Source organism: Panthera onca, chromosome B2 (genome assembly GCF_046562875.1).
Source record: "Panthera onca isolate mPanOnc1 chromosome B2, mPanOnc1 haplotype 2, whole genome shotgun sequence".
Classification (NCBI taxonomy): domain Eukaryota; kingdom Metazoa; phylum Chordata; class Mammalia; order Carnivora; family Felidae; genus Panthera; species Panthera onca.
Window position 1 is genome coordinate 149591029 of NC_138343.1, and position 21986 is coordinate 149613014.

The window sequence follows — 21986 nt, forward strand, 5'->3', positions numbered from 1 at the left end:
GCCCGTGTCCCTGCCGAAAGACGTGACTACGGGGTTCTCACCGAGATGGAAAGGCCCCGCCCCCGCCCACCCGCCTCCCACGGCTCCCGGTGGAGGCTGCGTGACGTCATCAAGGCGTGGGAGGTCATTTCCTGGATACGCTGCTGGGCCCTCAGCCCCCTCCCACTGTCCCCCCGCTGTCCTCCTTTGGAAAACACGTGTGGCAAGTCCCCACACTAAACCCGCCTCTAAACACTTAACTGTCTCCTGGACACTCACATGGTGGGGGGGGGGGGAGGGGTGCGGGGAGCGCAGGGGAGGAGGCAGCTCCCCTCCACCCTGGCCCCTCCCTCCTGGCGGCCCTGCGGGCCCCTCGCAGGCCGCACTCGGCGTCGGTCTCTGCCCAGGTCTCCTCGTGCTGGAGACTGGCTTCCGTCCTCCGGCACAAGGGGGGTCCGCTGACCATGTTCCGAAAACGAAGCTCCGGAAAGGTGAGTCCATCCAGTAGGTGCTTCGCAAGCGGAGCGGGAACACCGTTCAGCGATGCCAGGGAACGGGGTGCTGGTGTGTGGGCGTCAAGCATACTCTGCTGCCCGGAGGCCGCGCTTTATGGGGCTCCGCGAACAGGCAGCACCCACGGAGCGGCCAGTAGGCCCGCGGCCGCCCGGGCGGGAGCTCCGCACACGGGCACGCGGTCTCCCTCCCGTGCGATGGGGACGCCGCACGCCTAGGTGGTGGCGGTGGCACAGCTCTGGGATCTAGTGACACGCGTTACCTCGTTTGCTTCAAACGAATGCACTTTCTGGTATTCAGGTCATAGCCCAGTAAACTATCGACGTACATAACAGGTTCTAAAGTCCCAGCAGACCCACCGATCACTCGACAGAGGGCAGGAGTGCACGCGCCGCCACGGCCGTGACCCCTCCCGGCAGGCACGTCGCGGGCACACGCGGGGGGAATGCACGGCCTCGGTGGCGGAGGACCCTGGGCTGCCGGCACCCTGCACACCTGGCCACACCGGCCGCCCTTTCCCACGCCTCCCCGGGCCCCTTACTGGGCTGGTTTGCTTATGGTCATGACGAGCCACGTGACGGCTGAGCACTGAGTTCAGAGGTCACACCGCTGAGTTAGGGGCTGGCCACCCCTCACCTGTGCCCCACCGCCCGGCTCGCGCGTGCTCTGTGTCACCCGCAGAGCGTCACCCTGCCCCCGTGGGGGTCCTCACAGCTCCTGTGGGCCCGGGACGGCCTCGCTTGCTCATTTTATGAGTAGGGAAACAGAAACACAGAAAGCAAAGAGGCTTGTCCAGAGCCCCGGCTACCGCACTGCTAGGGCCCAGAGCTGCTGAGACCTTTCTGGAACCACGTGGAAGGTACTCGTGGTTAACAACTCTGGAACGGGGAGGTCAGCACTTTGGAAAGCACAGGACATCTGCAGGGCGTGGGGGCAGGGTGGGCGGGGGCTCCTGGTCCCCAAAAGGGCAGGGAAGAGCCGGCCAAGGAAAGGAAAAGGCAGCTGGGAGGCTCCGCGTGACCACACAGGGCTGTGTTTTGCTTGCTGCCTGGTCAGGACCCTTGACCTCAATTAAAACCTGCAGCCCAGCAGCCGGGCGCGTGGGAGGCCGGTGTGGCCAGAGCGGGCCCTTCTTTCCACGGATGTGCCTGCTGCCTCGCCCCTCCCCCTCCCCCGACCTCTGTGCGGGTTCCCGGGCCATGTGCTTCTGGGACGCCGCACAGTCTTGGACAGACCCCCGCGTGATTTCACGCGCTCCTCCCGTGCCGAGCAGCAAGCACTGCCCCCCCATCCTGCAGGGGACACGGGCCCCTGGGCTCCACCGTCCACCCACGGGCCCCGAGCCACACAAAGTCACAGCGCGCCTCGGGGCACAACTGTACGGGGACACGACGGTGACAGTAGAGGGAAGGAAGGGGGCCCGGGGACCTCAGGAGCCAGAGGCGGGTGGGGGATCCACGCGGCAGGACCCGGGCTGTGAACGTCACACCCACAGGAGCACGGGGCCCTCTGGCCCTGGGGAGGGACCTCACCGAGCACCAGACACCATGGCCCGCGTGCCCAGGCTTATGCCATCGTGTCCTTCCAGGAGACGGCGCAGGGCAGGCCCAGCTGGCAGCTCACAGCCTCCCCGGGGCCCTGCCTGCCGCTCCCTGCCCGGCCCCGGGGGGCACACGGGAAAACCGCCAGGCTGCCTGGGTCACCCCCTGGAATGTGCCAGCTGGGGACAGGGGTCCTGGACCACCTGCCCACTCACGGGACACTGCCTTTCAGCGGTCACGTGTCTGTCAGAAAAGAGGTGACACAAAGACTGTGACGTAAATCATTTCTCAACGACCCACGCCTTTTGCGTAAATTCTCCTGCGAGAGTTTTCTTCCGGGAAATGAAGCACAGTGAGCGAGTGTTCAACCCACCCCGCTGAACTGAAGTGACCTGACAGAGGCACGTCTGGGACGCAGGCCCGGGGCCACAAGGGACCCGTCAGCTGCAAGGGGCTGGCTCTGGCCGTCAGGCTCGAACACGGGCCACACCGGGAGCCTAGCGCGGGGAGCGCCACCAGGCGGGAGCAGGCCCTGAAGGGCCGTGCGCTTGCTCCCAGGCCCTCCTTTCTCCTGGGAGACGGGAGGAGGCCCTCCCAGCCTGCAGGGCCAACAACTCATTGGTCACAACACCACGCTTTAGTTTCAAGGCTCCCAGAGCTGGGGTCTCCCCAGCTCGGCCCTGAACCTCAGGTGAAGCACGAGGGCAGGGGACGCCCAGCCGCGATGGAAGTTCTGCTCAGGCGTCACGTGCAGACAGGAACGTGGCGGGTCACACTCGCTGGGGCCGGAGGAGCGTGTCGGGAGCACGGGGAGCATGGGGAACACGGGGGCAGGCGTGCAGGAGAGGAGGTCACTTCTCCGTCTGGGTGGGGCTGGTGCGTGCCATGTGCTTGTGCGTCGTGAGTGTGAAAACACCTGTGACTACCTGTGAAAGGGCCAACGGGAGTAAAGTCACAGCAGGACAGTGAGCGGGGACGGCGGTGCCGGGCAGCCCCGGGCATCCGTGGGGCTGCCCCACAAACAGATCGCCACCCCTGACCCCGTCCAGCAAGACAACTATAGCGATGGGGCGTCTGGGGCGTCCCGGCCGTCCCCGGGCAAACAGCCCCCCAGTCCAGCTCCTCAGCGACCCCGTCGTCCCCCTGGTAAGCAGTGGCCCTCAGCTCAAGGTTGCCTTGCCCTTTGGGTCACGGCCACGCAGACTCTTGTAGAGACAACAGAACCCTGTCCAGGCACAGGGCCACACACGGAGGCTGAGGGGGGCGCCCGGAGGTCAGACCGCCCCCTCCCTGTCTGAGGGGGGAGCGGGCCTCAGGGACATGGCGGAGGGCGTCACTGTTCAGGCAGGCCGTGGCAGGGGGGTGGGGGGCGGGAGGGCAGGGGGTGAAGCCCACGGATTGGACTCGGATGGCCCGGGAGGGCTCGGGGATAGCGGATGGCGAGGAAGGAAGGAGCCGCTGGAGACGCGCGATGGCCTGGTCCTCTTTGCCGCACCTGCCTCCGGGCGGACGGCCCGTCCAGGGCCTCCCGTGGGTCTGCTGCCCACACACAGCCCCGGACCCTGAGGTGCCTCTGACCTTCCCGGAACACCCCACGCTCCCAGCACGTGTCCCGGTGGGGCCTAGTCGTGGGTGGCTTTAAACAGCACTTGCGATGACTAGATGTAAAATGTGCAACAATTATGAGAGAGGCCTCCTGGCCATTAGGGTGCTCCGTGGGGTCCCAGGCCTCCCACCCCCAATCACCCCAATCCTGCCCCCAGACTTGCCCTGACCACACAGGAGCCCCCGCCCCGTCCTTCCCTGGCCCCCTCCCCATCTGCCCCCCATCCTTCCCTGGGCCCTCCCATCTATCCCTCCCCCACTCTGTCCTTCCCTGGCCCCTCCCATCTGTCCCCCCCATGTCCTTCCCTGTCTCCTCCCATCTGTCCCCCCCCCGTCCTTCCCTGGCCCCTCCCATCTGTCCCCCCCATGTCCTTCCCTGTCCCCTCCCCATCTGTCCCCCCGTCCTTCCCTGGCCCTCTCCCATCTGCCCTCCATCCTTCCCTGGGCCCTGCCATCTATCCCTCCCCCCCTCCATCCTTCCCTGTCCCCTCCCATCTGTCCCCCCCATGTCCTTCCCTGTCCCCTCCCATCTTGCCCCCTGTCCTTCCCTGTCCCCTCCCATCTGTCCCCGTCCTTCCCTGCCCCTGCCCCATCACCCCCCCTTCATCTTCCTGAAGCTCCCTCCCCCACTCATAGGCCCGTGTGAAGTCCCATCATTTAAGGGGGTGAAGCAAGACATCTTCCTTGTTCCACCCCACCCCTCCATTTCTGGGAGGGGAGTCCCTGTAGACTATGACAAGGGGAGTCCCTTGTCATCCTCTGGGCCCTCCCACCCAGAAAACCCAGAACTGGGGGCCACTGAGGTTAGGAGCGCAGTGTTTGGTGTGTGCCCGAACCTGCCCCCCCACAGGACAGCAGGGCTCCCTCACTTCGGGGCCCCTCGGGGGAGCTGGCTGGAGCCACACCAAGGGCCCCCTCACCCTGGACAGGTGGCAAGCTAGGGCCAGGCCATCGTCACTGCCGGGAACACGAGATAAGAGCGGGAGGCTCACAGGCTGGCCCCCACCCCCCTCACCGAAGGCTGCTCCTCACTCCTGGGGGGGCACCTGGTGGGGCAGCAGAGGTGCCCTGGGGTCACCCCAGTCCAGCCCTGACACTCGAGCCCCAGGGCTGGGGAGGAAAGAGCGCTGGAAGGGCAGGTGGGGGAGGCGGACCGCCTGGCAGAGGCCCAGCCAGCCTTTCGGGCTCTCTGGGCCCAGACTCCCCAGGAGCTGACGGCGCATTCTTAGAATTCTCCCCCGTCCGCCTCCTCCTTGCGCACAAACGCTGACCCTGAACCCCGCCACAGCTACTAACAGGAGTTAAAGGTTGGCTGTGACCTGGAGGGGAGGGCAGGAGGCCTGGGAGGGCTGTGTGGACAGACAGACACACGGGCAGACGGAGCCTCTGGGCCCCGAGCTCCCCCCACCGCTCACCGCAGCGACAGGAGCGCCTGCCTTACGTGCCGGAGACACGTCAGTTACCCGAACAGCGTGTGACCCGCTTGTCTGTGTGTCTGTCTCCAGCTGGCTTCCACCCCTCAGAGGCCTGGCTGCCAGCTGCCTTCTCAGAGGTCATGCCCTTGCGGGGAACCTGGTGACTCAGGGTCACCAGGGTCTGGGGTCCTATCTTCAGCACGGTCCCCATCACCGTGCCAGGCGATGGCCAAAGCAGACCGGCTTTTAACGTGCTTTACTGTTGCTGTGAAAGCCTTCCCGCCCTCACCAGGCCAGACCCCCGCCTCCCCCAGGGCCCCAGAACACCTTGCAGGCAGGGGAGAATCGCGTGTAGACTGGGCCCTGGGCCGTGGAATCTGCGAAAGCAGGACTCCGCCTCTAGAGGACGCGGGAGGAGCCCACGGAGCCTGGAAAGCGCACACGGGCCCCGCCGGGCAGCCCTGGCCAGCGAGCCCCCCCCCAGGCCACTCCGACACTTGGCTGGGCCACTCCTTCATTTATTCAGGGGACGGCTGCCGAGGGTCCCTGCTGAGCTGCCAGGCGCTGCCGGTCACTGAGGAACAAAAACAGCTCCCCCCCCCCCCCCCCCCAGCAACGACGTTCCGCCCTTGGCGTCTGCTCAGGACAGAAACCTTGGGACCCCCTCCTCCGTCATCTCCCCCAAGTCTGGGTGGTAGCCAACCCCGATGGCTCTCCCTCCCAGACACGCCCCCACCTATCTGACCGCATTCCCGCCTCCACCACCTGCTCACACCTCTCTCACCTCCAGCCCGGACTGTGGCAATGGCTCCCAAAGTCCCCCCCTCCAGACTCGCCCCCATACTCAACACCGCAGCCTCCAGAATCTTGCTAAACAGGGGGCAGATCCCTACATTCCTGCCCCCAGTCCAAAAATGGCTTCCACCTCCCTCAAAGGAGAAGCCAGAGCCTCGAAAGTTACCGTGGCCTTTGAGCCCCTCCAAGGGCTGGCCTATTGGCTCTCTGGCCTCCCTGCCTGCCTCAGAGCTCAAGGTCACTGTCGTCACACGTGATCCCCTGCCTCTGAAGTCAAGGTCACGGTCGTCACACAGGCTCCCCTGCCTCTGAAGTCAAGGTCACGGTCGTCACACAGGCTCCCCTGCCTCTGAAGTCAAGGTCACGGTCGTCACACAGGCGCTCCTGCCTCTGAGGTCAAGGTCACAGGCGTCACACATGATCCCCTGCCTCTGAAGTCAAGGTCACAGTCATCACATAGGCTCCCCTGCCTCAGAGCTCAAGGCCACGGTCATCACACAGGCTCCACTGCCTCTGAAGTCAAGGTCACTGTCGTCACACATGATCCCCTGCCTCTGGAGTCAAGGTCACGGTCGTCACACAATCTCCCCTGCCTCTGAAGTCAAGGTCACAGTCGTCACACAGGGGCCCCTGCCTCAGAGCTCAAGGTCACCGTTGTCACACATGCTCCCCGGCCTCTGAAGTCAAGGTCACGGTCATCATACAGGCACCCCTGCCTCTGAAGTCAAGGTCACGTTCGTCACACAGGCTCCCCTGCCTCTGAAGTCAAGGTCACGGTTGTCACACAGGCGCCCCTACCTCTGAGCTCAAGGTCACAGTCGTCACACAGGCCCCCTGCCTCTGAAGTCGAGGTCACGGTTGTCACACAGCCACCCCTGCCTCAGAGCTCAAGGTCACGGTCGTTACACAGGCTCCCCTGCCTCAGAGCTCAAGGTCACGGTCGTCACACAGGCTCCCCTGCCTCTGAAGTCAAGGTCACAGTCGTCACACATGATCCCCTGCCTCTGAAGTCAAGGTCACGGTCGTGACACAGGCTCCCCTGCCTCAGAGCTCAAGGTCACGGTCGTCACACATGATCCCCTCCCTCTGAGGTCAAGGTCACAGTCATTACACAGGTGCCCCTGCCTCAGAGCTCAAGGTCACGGTCGTCACACAGGCTCCCCTGCCTCAGAGCTCAAGGTCACGGTCGTCATACAGGCACCCCTGCCTCTGAAGTCAAGGTCACTGTTGTCACACATGATCCCCTGCCTCTGAAGTCAAAGTCACGGTCGTGACACAGGCCCTCCTGCCTCTGAAGTCAAGGTCACGGTCCTCACACAGGCGCCCCTGCCTCAGAGCTCAAGGCCACAGTCATCACACAGGCTCCCCTGCCTCTGAAGTCAAGGTCACAGTTGTCACACAGGCTCCCCTGCCTCAGAGCTCAAGGTCACGGTCGTCACACATGCTCTCCCCCTTCTCCCAGCCTGTCAACTGCAATGAACCAACACATTTCACGTTACACTTGACTATGTCCAGCGTCAAATGGAAATGTCAGAGTAGACCACACGAGGTTCCTTCCTAATTTATGTTGTTTTACGAGGTTGCTCAGCTTTTCTGGACCAACTCCGAGGCTTTCACTTGGTCCCGGTGGTGGAAGTTCCCAGAACTGGGAATCGAGACACAGTCACAGTCTGTGTACAGAACGTCTGACAAGGCTCGTGGGTCTTTGCCATGCGCAAAGCATGGGGTCTAGAGGCGAAAGCGTCTCTGGAGGCTCCGTGGACTGAGCACTTGTTTGGAGTAAAGTAAATGCCATCTGAACCTTCATGATGAGATTCTGTCCACAGCCACCAGAAGAGCTGCTCTTTGTGACGACCCGGAGCTTTCTGTGACCTCTTAGGAAGCTGAATTCGGGTGCAGATCAGTCCGAACTAAAGAGGCAAACAAACCCGTTTTGTCGGAGGGCGAAATGAAAAGGGCTTTGGCCTCCCTGTGTCCCCTGTTCCCTTCGTCAGGCACGGTGCTGTGCAGTCATGCTAAACAGGGGTCCTCAGCTGCTGGTGTTCCGTCGGGACACTCCTAAGACATGTCTGTGCTGCACAGGTGACCGTGTCCCCACCCCTGTCACTAGCGGGTGGCCTTGGGGAGTTAGCTCCCCCAGACTAGCAGCCCTTGAACCCCTCTCCCCTCTCAGCTATGGTTTAACCACCCAGGAGCCTGGCCAACGCCTGACACTGAACCTCACATTTTATTCAAGTGTATTTTATATTTATGCTTTAACTCTCCCAAATCTCTCACATACACAACCCCATAACACAAAAAGGCCGGTATTGTGTCCATTTTACATTTGGAGGAAACCAAAGCCCAACAGGGTAAGGGAATTGCCCAGGAACACATGGGTCAGCAAGGCGAGAAGCAAACTGGGCTGCCCTGTGCTTCCGTCCTGCCCCCACACCCCCCCTCCACGGTGCCAGGTGCGCCCCTTGGTCAGGCCGGGGACCTCCCAGCCCTGACCCCCAGGCCGGGTCCTGCATTCTCAGGGGCCTCTGGACCAGAGCTCCCCTGGGTGCTTCCCAGGGCGCAGCTCTGGTTTCTCCCAGCACTGGACATCTTCCGGGGACATCTTCAGGTGGCACAGAAGCCACCTGAAAGCCTGGACTCGGGTCCAGAGACGACGCACACGCATCCTCTTTCTCCAGGAACTCAAAGGAAGAGCGGTGTCAGCGAACCCTCAGAGCTCAGAGAGGGCAGTCTGTGAAGGTGCACGTGGGAGCTGGTGGGGAGGGCCTGGGAGAGTATGGGGAGCACCTCTCACTGGGGGTCACCTGGCCCGAGCCCGGGGCACAGTCACGGGGAGGAGGGAAAGTGCCGGAGCTGGGCGGCTGCAGGGGGCAGGCCGGCCTTGGGGCCCTGGGCTGCGGCCAGGAGGGGTGAGCCGCCTTCAAGGCCCCTAGACCGTGTTGAGCAATGCCTGACAGAGCTTCCGCAGCCTGGGAAGAAAACTCTATAATACGTCCCCTCGGTCAGGTGACAGAGCGGCGGTGGGCGTGGGTGCCGCTTCCGTCCAGCCCGGGGCCCAGATTCTGCCGAGGGGGGTGCCCGCTGTCGGGTCACACCCTCTGCCGGAGGGCGGGCACCGGGACTCTGCATCCAGACTCCCTCACAAAAGCACACTTGAGTGCCACCCTGGGGGCACTTAAGTCCCCCAGAGCAGTGACCCTGCCGTGCCCAGGGTGGGTGGGGGAGGGGAACAGCCCCCGAGAGTGGGGTTCCTCCCACAGGTAGGACCCCCGAAGGGTCTCAGGTACTGTTTGGTTTGTACCTATGTGTGGGCCAGACTATTTGTTTCTAATGTTTTTTAATGTTTATTTTATTTATTTTGAGAGAGAGAGAGAGAGAGAGAGGGAGCAGGGCAGGAGCAGGGACAGAGGGAGAGTGTGTGGGCAGGGCAGGGGCAGGGAGGGAGAGAGAGAGAATCCCAAGCAGGCTCTGCCCCATCAGCACAGAGCCAGACGCGGGTGTGCGTGGGTCTCTTCAGAGCGTGACTCAGGCTCCTCGGGCAGGTGCCCAGGGCCCAGCCGCTCAGCAGACACGCGACAGGCCACATGGGGCACCGTCCTTGGCGCACGGGCCCCGCCACGGCCCCGCCTCCCCTCTGCACACACCTGTGCGTCCTGCCAGCAGCCTGACTCACTCACGTGGCATATGCTCCACGGACACGTGTGCCAAGACCTTGCTTCAGGGTCAATAGTGCCTTCCTCACCGCCCCCCCAGCCTCTTCCGGGGGCCCCACGTCAGTCCCAGCCACGAAGGCAGGTGAGGGGGACCCACAAGAGCGGCGCGCGTCCCCAGGTGGCCCCGAGCCACGCAGCAGGCACAGGGCGGGCAGGGCCCGGCTCCTGGAAGCAGACAGTCGGCCTCCTTCCCGCGGGCGAGGCGTGGGCACACCTCCCGCGGTTACCGTTGGGGTCGTGCTCGCCTGGCCCCAAGGGCAGGATCTGGCGCCCTGGGTACCGTGGACGGAACTCAGGGAACGACCCCCTCGGGGACCACTGGGCTTCTTGTCAACATTGTAGCCGTGCCCAGGAGTGGGGGCCGTGTCCTGGGGGCCAGCCCTCACCCAACCCCTCCGCCCACGGTGCCTCCAGAGCTCCCAGAGGAGGGGGGCTCCCCCGGGGGGGTGCCGGCCAGGTGCCATCAGCAGGACGGTGAGAGCCCCGGGTCCCGCAGGCAGCTGGAGGAGCACAGGCCGGAATTAAGGAGCCGACACCCCTACGGCACCGGGCCGGTGCCGGCAGAGTCGGCCGTGCTCACTAGAAGGTCGGTGCTGTGGTCGTGATGGCTACACACACCAGCCTCCCGGCCAGGGCGCCCCGAACCCACCCGTGCAGGCCGCAGTGTGCAGACGCAGGCTCGCGGGGCTGGGGGAGGTGCGGGGGGAAGGCTGGAAGGGCCCCTGGCAGCCCAGGCCCGCCCTGCCGCCCCGGTCACCTGCCCCTGGGCTGGGTGCCCACGGTCGCAGCCCACGTTCTACATACAAGATGCGGCAAGAGCTAAGGCCAGGTGGCCACAGCACCTTTGTGGTGACAACCACACTAATCATCAGGTGTCAGGTGTCGTCTGACGCGCTCCAGGCCTGCGGTCCTGCCCACGGAGAGCGGACGTTCCACTCGTTTTGGAATCGGAAAGGAAACTTCCCGTCAAGCTCAGAGGGTGCAGTCTGAGCCTTAGGCTGCGCTTGGAACAGAACTGAAGCAAGTGATTCAGGGCCGGAAAGCTCTTTGGGGCGCAATCTTCTTAAGAATCCTGAGCCCCAGAACCAAACGTGACACCCCCACAAGCCACTCGCTAAACAGAGGCAGCACCTGTACCACGGCAGACAAATCCGTGTTGTACCAACACCCCCACCCGGCTCCTGAGCCCCCCTGCGCCCTCTGAAACCTCGGGCGGGAATTAAGTCACGGAGCCCTCCCGTCTCCCCTCCACCGTTCGCAGGAGCACCAGCCACATCAGGTTGCAAAGGGAAACTTCTGGGGGCGGGAAGACCCGGGTCCCCCGCCAGCCGCCTCCGTCTGTTCAGGCACCTTTGAGCCCAGCTGTCTTCAAACAAGCCCGGAAAACCCAAATACAGGCCACGCGGGGGTCGAGCGCGCGGCGCGGAGACTAAAGGGGCCGCGCAGCCCGGGTGTCCCTGCACCTGCCTCGGGGTCCACGAGGCAAGGGGGGACGGTGGGGAGGGTAAGAGGCGGGGGGGGGGGGAGAGGGTCGGGGGGAGAGGCAGGGTAGGGGACGAAGGCGCCGCAGAGTTGGGACCCCGACCCCACCTCTAAGTCAGAAGCCACCGAAGGGACGACCGTGGGCCCGCGGGAGGGTCCCGAGTCCTCAGCTTGACTTCGGGGCGCGAACTCCGAGCGACGGCGGCGGCGAGGTGACAGTCCGCGGCCGGGTGCCCGTGTCCCCCAGCGGCTCGGCCGTGGGCGGGGTCACGGGGGGCGGGGACAGACGCGCTCACCTGCGGGGGTCGCGGTCTCAGTCCGGGTTGGGCTCATGGTTCCGGGTCGGGGTCGGGGTCGGGGTCGGGGTCGGGGTCGGGGTCCAGGTCAGGATCCTGGTGCAGCGGCGTGAACGCGGCCGCCGCTTTTCGCGGTCTGAATGGAGCCAGCCCCGCGGGCGGCGGTTGGGGGCGAGCGGAGGCGGCGCGTCCTGGCTGCGGTGGGCGGGGGCTTCCGTCCCTCCCGCCCCTGCACGCGTCCTCTCCCCTTCCCTCCCCGCCCCTCCCGACCCTGCACGCGTCCTCCCCCCTCCCCTCCCTGACCCGCCCCGTCCCCACTTCCGACCCCGCTCTATCCCTCCCCCGTGCCCTCCCCATCCCTCCGGGGTCCCACCCCACCCTTCCCGGCCCCTCTCAGCCCTTACCTCTCCAGGCCCGCCCCTCGGTTCTCCCCTACCGGCCCCGCCCCTCCTCTCCCTGGCCCCTCCTCTCCTTGGCCCGCCTCTCTTCGCCCCCTTGACCCTGTCCTCTCACTACACTGCCCTGCCCCCGCCTCGGCCCCTCCCATCCCGGCCCCGCCCCGTCCTCTCCCCATCCCTCCGGGGTCCCATCCCGCCCTTCCCGGCCCCGGCCTGCCCCCTTCCCCCGCCGTCTTCTCCCCTCCCGGACCGGCCCCTCCCCTCCCTGGCCCGCTTCTCTTCAACCCCCTCGACCCCGCCCTCTCGCTACCCTGCCCTGCCCCCCGCCTCGGCCCCGCCCTCTCCCCCTCCCCTCCCCTTTCCGCTTCGCCCCTCCCAAGCCATCCCGTCCCCGCCCCTAACTCTCCCCTCCTCTTTCGGCCTCTCCCCGCCGCGCTCCGCCCCCATCCTATCCCCTCCTGGTCCTCTTCCACTCCTCCACTCCTCCCTTCCCTACCTTACCCGGGCCCCTACCTGCCCTCCCGTCCTATTCCCGCTCCGCCCCGCCCGGCCCCCGCTTGGTCCCCACTGCGAGCTAGAGGGGAGGGCGCGGCTCTCGGCTTCCGGAGTTGTGCGCCCCAGGGTTGTGCGCCCGGGGGTCGCAGCAGACCGAAGTGGTACCGACCCAGGGTCGCGTTGTTCAGTGAGCGCTCCATCCCGGGTTGCAGTCACGGATTGCCTCTTCCCAGGGCTAAAGTTTCGGGGGCTTGCAGCACCACCGGGGGTCGTCCCGGGCGCGGAGGGTGAGAGCGCGGCCTCGGAGAAGCCCCTGGAGCCGGCGCACTCCCGCCGCTGGGCGCGAGCCGAACCCCACTTGCCAGGGCTCCGAGTCCCCCACTCCCGGGACTCACGGCCTGGACAGCAGGCGCTGCGCAGACAGCGGGGACCCCCAGAGGGACAGTCTGCGCGGGAGGGGCGGGCCAAGGCCGGTGAGTTATGCGGGGTGCTGGGCACAGGCCCCACTGCCGTGGGCACGAAAATTGCAGTCGTGGGGCCCCGAGGACGGCTGGCCCCGAGGAAGCGCTGAGATTGTTCTCGGAGACAAAGGCAGACCCCGGCCGTGGGAGGGGCTGGAGTGAGGTCGGGAAGGTTGAAGGTCACCATGGATCAACACCTGGGGCTGACCTGGGGCCTCTCTGGCCTGGTGACTTTCCCTCAGAAACCTTTAGGAGTCAGGGCTGATGGGCCCAAACCCTGGAACAGCTAGAACACACACACACACACACACACACACACACACACACACACACACCCAGGCCTGCAGTGGGGAGGAGCTCGGGTGCAGCTCGCTCTAGCCACAGCTGGGCTGCCCCGCGCATCCCTGCAAGGGCACTGGCAAGGTCACCGGAGGCAGTGGCTCCAGGCTCCAGCCTCCCCTCTTTCTCCTTATTCCCACCTGCCCCCACACCTGTCCCTTCCCAGCTTGTTTTTCTCCAGACGGGCGTCATCCTCTAGTACTCCAGGGGCGTTGTTCGATGTGCTATGACCCCCCTATCCACCCCGGCCCGTTAGAGTGTAAGCCCCTCCACGGCTGGGATTCTTGTCTTTCGTTTACTGCTGAAATCCCACCACCCAGAATAGTGTTCATGAGTAAGTTCACATGTCAGAGCCACACTCGAAAGTAGCCACTCAGGCAAAGCCTTTTCCAACTCCAGTGAGTCACCCTCCTCTGGACACTGAACATCGGCTCAAACCTCCATTATTCGTTTGCAGCGTGAATTCTGTGTCTCCCCCCATTCAACCACGAGAGCCTAACAGTTGCACACCGGCTGTCTTTAACGATGCCCGCCATCCAGAATGTTCGCCGTTACGTAGAATTCTGCAGTGCAGAAACCAGCCCTCCCATCTCACAGAGGAGGACACTGAGGCAGAGAGGATCCAATCGCCCGGGGAAGGTGGCACGGCTAAACAAGCAGAGGACAGTCCTCCCTGTTCCGTCGTGTCCCGCGGTCTGCATTTGCCGTTTGCTGTTGACTCCACACCTAGTGAGCAAGTCTCACTAGTCAGCAGGCAGAAACTTGTTGAATAAGCGAATATATTAGCAAGCCACTTTGAATTGTACCATCGAACTGCTATACCTCTCAAAACCGTCCATCAAGTCACGTGATCAGCCCGGAGTGAAAATTGGCAGAGGAAGTATCCAGTCTCTGCTGACTCAGCACATGGATTCTGGAGCCTGACTTTTGAGGCTTTGTCACCTTCTTGCTGTGTGACCGTCGGTGTCCTGACTCACTGCCTTTGTTTCTCTATCTGTAAAATGGGGTTAATAATAGTATTTCCTTATAGGGGTGTCTGAGGACTCATTGAGCAAATATTTATAAGCCATTCAGAAAGTGCTTGACACAGGAAGGGCTATGCCAGCTTTAGCCTTTCGACTTTTTTCTACACGGCAAGACAGTATGTAGGTACAATTGAACAATGTCAAACAGGTGCAAATCACCAGGCACCTCACTCTACAGAAAGGAGCTCCTGTTGGTCTTAATTTACCTCCCCTTTCGATTCCCTTTTAGCTACAAGGGTGACCAAGCAAGGATCCACTTAAATGAAGATGGTCCGTGCCACCCGTGAGCTCCCTCGAGAAGCACAAATGGCTGGCAAAGGCCTTGGTGCTGGGGAGGTTATCACAGACCAGCACGTTCCAGAAACTTCAAGAAAGGCTGTGGTCCAGGTGTCATGATGCCTTGAGGGTATGTGTTGTCCAGTCGTGGGTGGTGTGTGTGTGGTTTTGTGTGGTTGTGTGTGTGTGGTTATGTGTGTGTGTGTGGTTGTGTGTGTGTGCAGTTGTGTGTGTGGTTATGTGTGTGTATGCGTGTGTGTGGTTGTGTGTGGTTGTCTGTGTGTGTGTGATTGTGTGTGTGTGCTTGTGTGTGCGTGCATTTGTGTGTGTGGCTGTGTGTGTGTGCGCGCAGTTGTGTGTGTGTGGTTGTATGTGTGTGTGCAGTTGTGTGTGTGGCTGTGTGTGTGGCTGTGTGTGTGTGGTTGTGTGTGTGTGCATGTGTGTGGTTGTGTGTGTGTGGTTGTATGTGGGTGTGTGTGCAGTTGTGTGTACATGTATGGTTGTGTGTGTGCATGTGTGTGGTTGTGGTTATGTGTGTGTCGTTGTGTGTGCATGTGTGTGGTTGTGTGTGCTTGTGAGCGGTTGTGTGTGTGTTTGTGTGTGTGTGTATGTGTGTGGTTGTATGTGTGTGCAGTTGTGTGTGTGTGAGTGTGTGCGTGTGTGTGGTTGTATGTGTGTGTGTGCAGTTGTGTGTGTGATTGTGTGGGTGTGTGGTTGTGTGTGTGCAATTGTGTGTGGCTGTGTGTGTGGTTGTATGTGGGTGTGTGTGCGTGTGTGTGGTTGTGTGTGGGTGTATGTGTGTGTGTGTGTGGTTGTGTGTGTGGTTATGTGTGTGTGGTTGTGTGTGGCTGTGTGTGTGCATGTGTGTGGTTGTGTGTGTGTGGTTGTGTGTGGGTGTGTGTGCAGTTGTGTGGTTGTGTGTGTGTGTGTGGGTGTGTGTGTGGTTGTGTGTCTGTGTGCATGTGTGTGGTTGTGTGTGTGTGTGTGTGTGTGTGGTTGTGTGTGTGCGTGTGGTTATGTGTGTGTGGTTGTGTGTGTGGGTGTGTGTGCATGTGTCTGTGCATGTGTGGTTATGTGTGTGGTTGTGTGTGTGTGCGCGCGGGTGTGTGTGGTTTTGTGTGTGTGTCGTGTGTGGGTGTGTGTGCGGTTGTGTGTGTGTGGTTGTGTGTGTGTGTGTGCATGTGTGTGTGGTTATGTGTGTGTGGTTGTGTGTGTGGTTTTGTGTGTGTGTCGTGTGTGGGTGTGTGTGCGGTTGTGTGTGTGTGTGTGCATGTGTGTGTGGTTGTGTGTGTGGTTTTGTGTGTGTGTGGTTGTGTATGTGTGTGTGTATGTGCATGTGTGTGTGCATGTGTGTGGTTGTGTGTGTGTGGTTGTGTGTGTGTGTGGTTATGTGTGTGTGGTTGTATGGTTATGTGTGTGTGGTTGTGTGAGTGTGGTTGTATGTGGGTGTGTGTGCGTGTGTGTGGTTGTGTGTGTGGGTGTGTGCATGTGTCTGTGCATGTGTGGTTATGTGTGTGGTTGTGTGTGTGTGTGTGTGTGTGCGCGGGTGTGTGTGTGGTTGTGTATGTGCAGGTGTGTGTGGTTTTGTGTGTGTGTCGTGTGTGGGTGTGTGTGCGGTTGTGTGTGTGTGGTTGTGTGTGTGCATGTGTGTGTGGTTGTGTATGTGTGTGTGTATGTGCATGTGTGTGTGCATGTGTGTGTGCATGTGTGTGGTTATGTGTGTGTGTGGTGTGTGTGTGTGTGTGTGTGTGTGGTTGTGTGTGTGTGGTTGAATTGTGTGTGTGTGGTTGTATGTGGGTGTGTGTGCGTGTGTGTGGTTGTGTGTGTGTGTGTGGTTGTGTGTGGTTATGTGTGTGTGGTTGTGTGTGGCTGTGTGTGTGCGGTTGTATGTGGGTGTGTGTGCAGTTGTGTGGTTGTGTGTGTGCGGGTGTGTGTGTGGTTGTGTGTCTGTGTGTGTGGTTGTGTGTGTGGGTGTGTGTGTATGTGTCTGTGCATGTGTGTGGGTGTGGGTGTGTGTGTGTGCGGGTGTGTGTGTGGTTGTGTATGTGCGGGTGTGTGTGGTTTTGTGTGTGTCGTGTGTGGGTGTGTGTGCAGTTGTGTGTGTGTGGTTGTGTGTGTGTGTGCATGTGTGTGTGGTTGTGTGTGTGTGGTTGTGTGTGTGTGGTTGTGTATGTGCGTGTGTGTGCATGTGTGTGGTTATGTGTGTGTGTGCAGGCGTGTGTGTGTGGTTGTGTGTGTGTGGTTGTGTGTGTGTGGTTGTGTGGTTATGTGTGTGTGGTTGTGTGTGTGTGGTTGTGTGGTTATGTGTGTGTGGTTGTGTGTGTGTGGTTGTGTGAGTGTGGTTGTGTGTGTGTGGGTGTTTGTGTGTGTGTGGTTGTGTGAGTGTGGTTGTGTGTGTGTGTGTGGTTGTGTGTGGGTGGTTGTGTGTGTGTGGGTGTTTGTGTGTGTGTGGTCGTGTGTGTGTGGTTGTGTGTGTGGGGGTGTTTGTGTGTGTGTGGTTGTATGTGTGTGGTTGTGTGAGTGTGGTTGAATTGTGTGTGTGTGTATGTGTGTGGGTGTGTGTATGGTTGTGTGTGTGCAGTTGTATTGTGTGTGTGTGTTTGTGTGAGTGTGGTTGTATTGTGTGTGTGTATGTGGGTGGGTGGGTGTGGTTGTGTGGGTGTGGGTGTGGTTGTGTGTGTGCGTGTGGTTATATGTGTGTGCGTGTGTGTGTGTGGTTGTGTGTGTGGGTGTGTGTGTGCGTGTGTGCGTGTGGTTATGTGTGTATGTGGGTGTGTGTGGTTGTATGTGGTTGGGTGTGTGTGGTTGTGTGTGTGCGTGTGGTTATGTGTGTGGTTGTGTGTGTGGGGGTGTGTGTGTGGTTGTGTGTGTGTGTGGGTATGTGTGTGGTTGTGTATGTGCATGTGTATGTGCGTGTGTGTGTGTGCGGGCGTGTGTGTGTGCGTGTGTGTGTGGTTGTGTGTGTTTGTGCGGGCGTGTGTGTGTGGTTGTGTATGTGCGTGTGTGTGCATGTGTGTGTGGTTGTGTGTGTGTGTGGGGGCGTGTGTGGTTGTGTGTACGTGTGTGTGGTTGTGTGTGTGCAGGTGTGTGTGTGGTTTTGTGTGTGTGTCATTGTGTGTGGTTGTATGTGGGTGTGGGTGCAGTTGTGTGTGTGTGTGGTTGTGTGTGTGCATGTGGTTATGTGTGTGGTTGTGTGTGTGGTTGTGTGTGTGCATGTGGTTATGTGTGTGGTTGTGTGTGTGGTTATGTGTCTGTGGTTGTGTGTGCGTGCGTGTGGTTGTGTATGTGCGTGTGTGTGCGGGCGTGTGTGTGTGGTTGTGTGTGGGTGTGTATGTGCGTGTGTGTGCATGTGTGTGTGTGGTTGTGTGTGTGTGTGTGTGTGTGGTTGTGTGGGTTTGTGCGGGCGTGTGTGTGTGTGGTTGTGTGTGTGCGGGTGCGTGTGCACGCGCGCGCGCGTGTGGTTGTTGATCAGCCTGTAGGAGAGTGTTGCCCACGTCCGGTTCCCCATCCTCCCTGACTGGAGTCCCCAGCTCGCCATCTGGGCCGCCGCCCTCTTACCATTGGTGCCGATGCCCGGGAGGCCCTGATCTCGCAGTTTCCTGCGTCCTGTCCCCGGTAGAGGTGGGGCTGCAGGCGTTCAGTCCTCCAGGTGTCCGGCCAAGCAGTGGCGGGTGGCGGTGGCAGTGGCGGTCACACCGTGTTCTCCAGAAAGACGAGGTGACGGCCTTTCACGACGCCTGTGAATGGGACCTTGTTGAGAAACAGGGTCTTCGCCGATGTGCCGAGTGAAGAGGAGGTCATGCTGGGGTAGGGCGGGCCCCAGTCAGTATGACTGGTGTCCTTACACGGGGAGAGGAGACACGGAGACAGACAGGGAGGAGAAGGTCATGTGACAGTGGAGGCAGCGAGCGGGGTGGCCCGTCCACAAGGCAGGCCAAGGGTCACCGATGCCAGCAGAGCTATGACAAAGCACGAAAGGACCCTCTTCCAGAGGCTTCGGCGGGAGTAGGGCCCTGCCAACATGTGATGTCGGCCTGCGGGTCACTAGGACGGTGAGAGAAGAGATTTTGTTGCTTGAGGCCCCAGCTGGGCTCCTTTGTTCCGGGGGCCCCGGGAGGCTCGCGTGGGCACCATCCGGGCTGTGGCTACGGCGTGTGGCCCCGGCACCCTGGCTGAGGGGGCCGCAGATGCGGGCAGAGGAGCAGGATTTGGGGGCGTGAAGGCCTCGGGCCTCAGCTGCTCGACAGCTCCCGGCTTCCTGGGGTTTTTGCAAAGTGAGGCAGAGGAGGAGCCAGGTCTCCCATCTTCTGGGTTTATTGTGTTGGAGGTGGACCCGGGGAACATGCGGTTAGGGCTCAAGCGACGAGGAGGGGGTAGGTACGGTTTCGAGCAACCCTATGGACAGCTTCCTGGCCTTTAAGTGATCGTTCCGGGAGCCCCTCGGCCTTTCGTGTGGAAGGCATCTGTGCGGCCAGGTGCCCTCTGCCGGTTTCCCGGGGCCGCTGGAAGGAAGGGCCACACGCCGGGTGGCTTAAAACCGCAAGAGTTTATTCTCCCACAGTCCTGGAGGCCGAAAGTCCACCATCAGGGTGGGGGGACAAGGCCATGTTCCCTCCGGAGGAGGGTCCTGCCTGCCGCTCCCCGCCGGGGCCTTGCAACGATGCTGGGCGTCCCTGGGCTTGTAGACGCCCCACTCTGATCTCTTCTGTCCTCACAGGGCCGTGTTCTCTGTGCCTCCCTCTTTTCCCCCTCTTACAAGGACACCAGTCGTATTGGGCCAGGGCCCACCCGCTGCGGCGCGACCTCATCATCACTAATTATATCTGCAACCACCCTCTTTCCAACTAACGGCACATGCGGAGGTCCTGGGGGTTCGGACGTGAACAAGGCTCTATTCGGAGAAGGGACACTATTGGACCCCTAACCTACGCCCGAAGCAACCGCCATCCCTCCTCTAATTCTGCTTCTCGTGACCACGGACTGTTGTCGCCAGGACAAGAGCACCGGGGAACGCAAGAAGAGCTGCTTCCCCAGGGTTTTGGCTTCGTCTCTCTTTTCAGGCCCAAAGTGGGAGTTGGCAACCGTAGTACCAGGACCTGGGTGCGGTGGTTTCTTCTAGAAGAATTGGCGGTATTTTCTAGGAACAGATCTAGCCTCTGGCCCCGCTGAGCTGGGAGATGATCTGGGAGAGCTCCTTCCCGCCCGGGAGGCGCCTCCAGGCTGCCCGCTACGCTAGTGACGGGGGATCTCGCTCGGCCGGCCGCTCGGAAATGCAGTGACAGTATTGGCGCCATCAGACGGCAGCACGGGCTGCCACGTCACCTTGAGTCGGGTTCCGTTCTCTTTTACCTTTTCCTTGTCTCCACTGCTGGTCTGGCGGTTATCACTGCTTGTGAATCGGTCTCTCTCCTGTCGCCCCTTCGTTTCCGTTCTCCCATCTGCCTCGGCAGGGACAGGGCCCACGGGGGGTGTGCGAATCAGTGAGCTCACTGTGTGCAAACGGCCCAGATGTTCTCAGGTAAGTACAATGAATCACCGAGATCGTCTTGGTCCATCTCTTAATTCTTGGCCGTGATTGGACGGCTGAGTTTATCAGTGACTTTGCGGCAGAACAGAAATCGTTATACTTCGCAGAACAGGAGGCGCCAGCGGAAGAGAGGCCAGAATGATCCGTAGGAGGATTTCGAGCCCCTCCCACTCACATGCCGCGTCGGACTGGGGATTCGTGACCCCGATCACATTATCTCCCGAGCGCCCACTGTTTGCTCCCTGTGGCCCAGCAAAAGGGGACACACGCCCTGAGCCCAGAGCGCACACCCTCACGGGGAGAGTCGGCAGGAAATAAACTGCCACGTGCACTTTGGGTTATGCCGGTGCGAGACAAACTGCAGACTCCCAGACGGAAGGGAACTGGGGGAACATACTTGGGTTTGCTGTGGAAAGTGGAATTTTCCCTCGGACCGTAAACGAATTCACCGCCTTAGTTAATGCGCGTGAATCCCGCAGGCTGTTCTGTTAGAGGACCTGGAACCCCGCCGGCCCTGACCCGCCCGCATCCGCCCCAGGACCCCAGGCACCTGCGGATGCCCCTGGAGCCGCAGTGCCAGGGCAGAAGGGAGGAGCGGAGGCCACCGGGGCCGCGGGGACAGCTGGGGGCAGACGGGTGCGGGTGGAGTTCGGGGCCGACTTCAGGATGCATTATTGTGAAGGTACTCGTGACACATCCCAGAACTCAGAGGCAGCTCACGAGGCTGGAGATCCCGGACCTCACTGAGGACACAGATCGCACGACCTGTGCAAAGCTGCACTGTCTCACTCACTGTTAAGTGTGTGTGCTCAGTACTGAACTAGCACAGTGTTCCCAGTCAAATTAGTGCCACGGCAAACGGAAACACGAAGTCAAAATCATATCCGTACCCCCACGTTCACTGCAGCATCATTTACAATAACCGAGGTGTGGGAACAGCCTCGGTGTCCACTGATGGGCGAGTGGATAAAGAAGTGGGGTGTGTGTGCGTGTGCGTGTGTGTGCATGTGCGTACAATGGGATGTCACTCAGCCATAAAAGAAAAATCTTGCCATCTGCAACAACATGGACGGACCCCAAGGGCGTTACGCTAAGGGAAGTAAGTCAGACAGGAGAAGAGACCACGTAATCTCACCTACATGTGGAGTCTGAAAGAGACAAACCAAAACAAAACCAAGAGACACAGACACGGGGAGCAGGTCGGTGATTGCCAGGCGGGGGTGAGGGGTGGGACAGACGGGTGACGGGGCGGAGGAGGGCGAGAGGTACAGACTTCCAGCTATAGAATAAATAAGTCAGGAGGATAGGATGTACAGTCGTGACGACTCCAGTTAGGAACGCCGGGCTGATAGAAGTTGCTAGGAGCCAAAGTCTTGAAAGTCCTCCTCAGGAGACAAAAACGAACAGTGTGGAGACGGACGGTGACTAGCCTTTGTGGTCCTCAGGGCACAGATATCGATTCCTTACGTTACACACCAATTCCACCGCGATAACAGCAATAAAATTAATGTCATCGAGAAATTATGCAGAAACCAGATTTTGCTGCACACGGTGCCCTGAAAAGTCACCGAAGGAGTAGGAAATGATTTTACGAAAAAGCAAACACCTACTTTTACAAAAGAACGTGTTATTAATGTTAAAGCTGGTAAAGTCTCTTGACCTTTGACGCCAAGTTTGCCAACGAAGAGGATCCTAAGAAAAGAAAAACGGAAACTCATTGTAACTGCACACTGTCTATTTGGCCCATCTTTAAAACACAAGAAAATTTCAAAGTCAGTTTCTTTTCTAGGTTAGAAGTAACAGTCATTTTGAAAGAAAGTTCTAAAACACTGAAAGAATCGTACGGGGTTTGCACTTTAACAGATGACTTCTGGAGTCTGAATCAGAAGAATCGACATCCGGCCTCCAGGCAACACTGTCCACATTGAGTCCTCTGTGCGCATCATAAGGAGGCTCCCCGTATGAAAGTCTAAAAACCTGCGGGTAGTTTTCTAAAATCGAACATGACTCCCATCGAAGCACTGTGACGTATCTGTCAGCAGTAATTTATCGGGCACGTTTCTAAATAATTTTGAATTTCTCAGGACATGGACAACTACGCCAGTGTCATTCGTGGAAGCTGAGGC

The 21986-nt window shown here is 60.5% G+C and overlaps 1 protein-coding gene and 1 long non-coding RNA gene across 6 annotated transcripts in view; one reads left to right on the forward strand and one right to left on the reverse strand.

Moving 5' to 3' along the window:
• The window catches only part of FRMD1 (FERM domain containing 1), a 28573-nt gene extending 16972 nt beyond the window's left edge, over positions 1-11601 (reverse strand). For 3 of the 4 annotated variants that reach the window (XM_078447582.2, XM_078447581.2, XM_078447579.2), the window contains exon 1: positions 11340-11601. The gene's annotated coding sequence lies outside the window, so the exon portion shown is untranslated. The other variant, XM_078447583.2, reaches the window with a different exon arrangement.
• LOC132667857 (uncharacterized) lies at positions 8140-21715 on the forward strand. Of its 2 annotated transcripts, none has more exons than XR_009605412.3 (3): positions 8140-10840; positions 14287-14463; positions 19051-21715. It is a non-coding gene; the product is annotated as an uncharacterized LOC132667857 (long non-coding RNA). The 2 variants fall into 2 exon arrangements; XR_013555858.2 differs by lacking the exon at positions 8140-10840 and adding an exon at positions 12130-12705.
• The last annotated feature ends 271 nt before the right edge of the window (positions 21716-21986 follow it).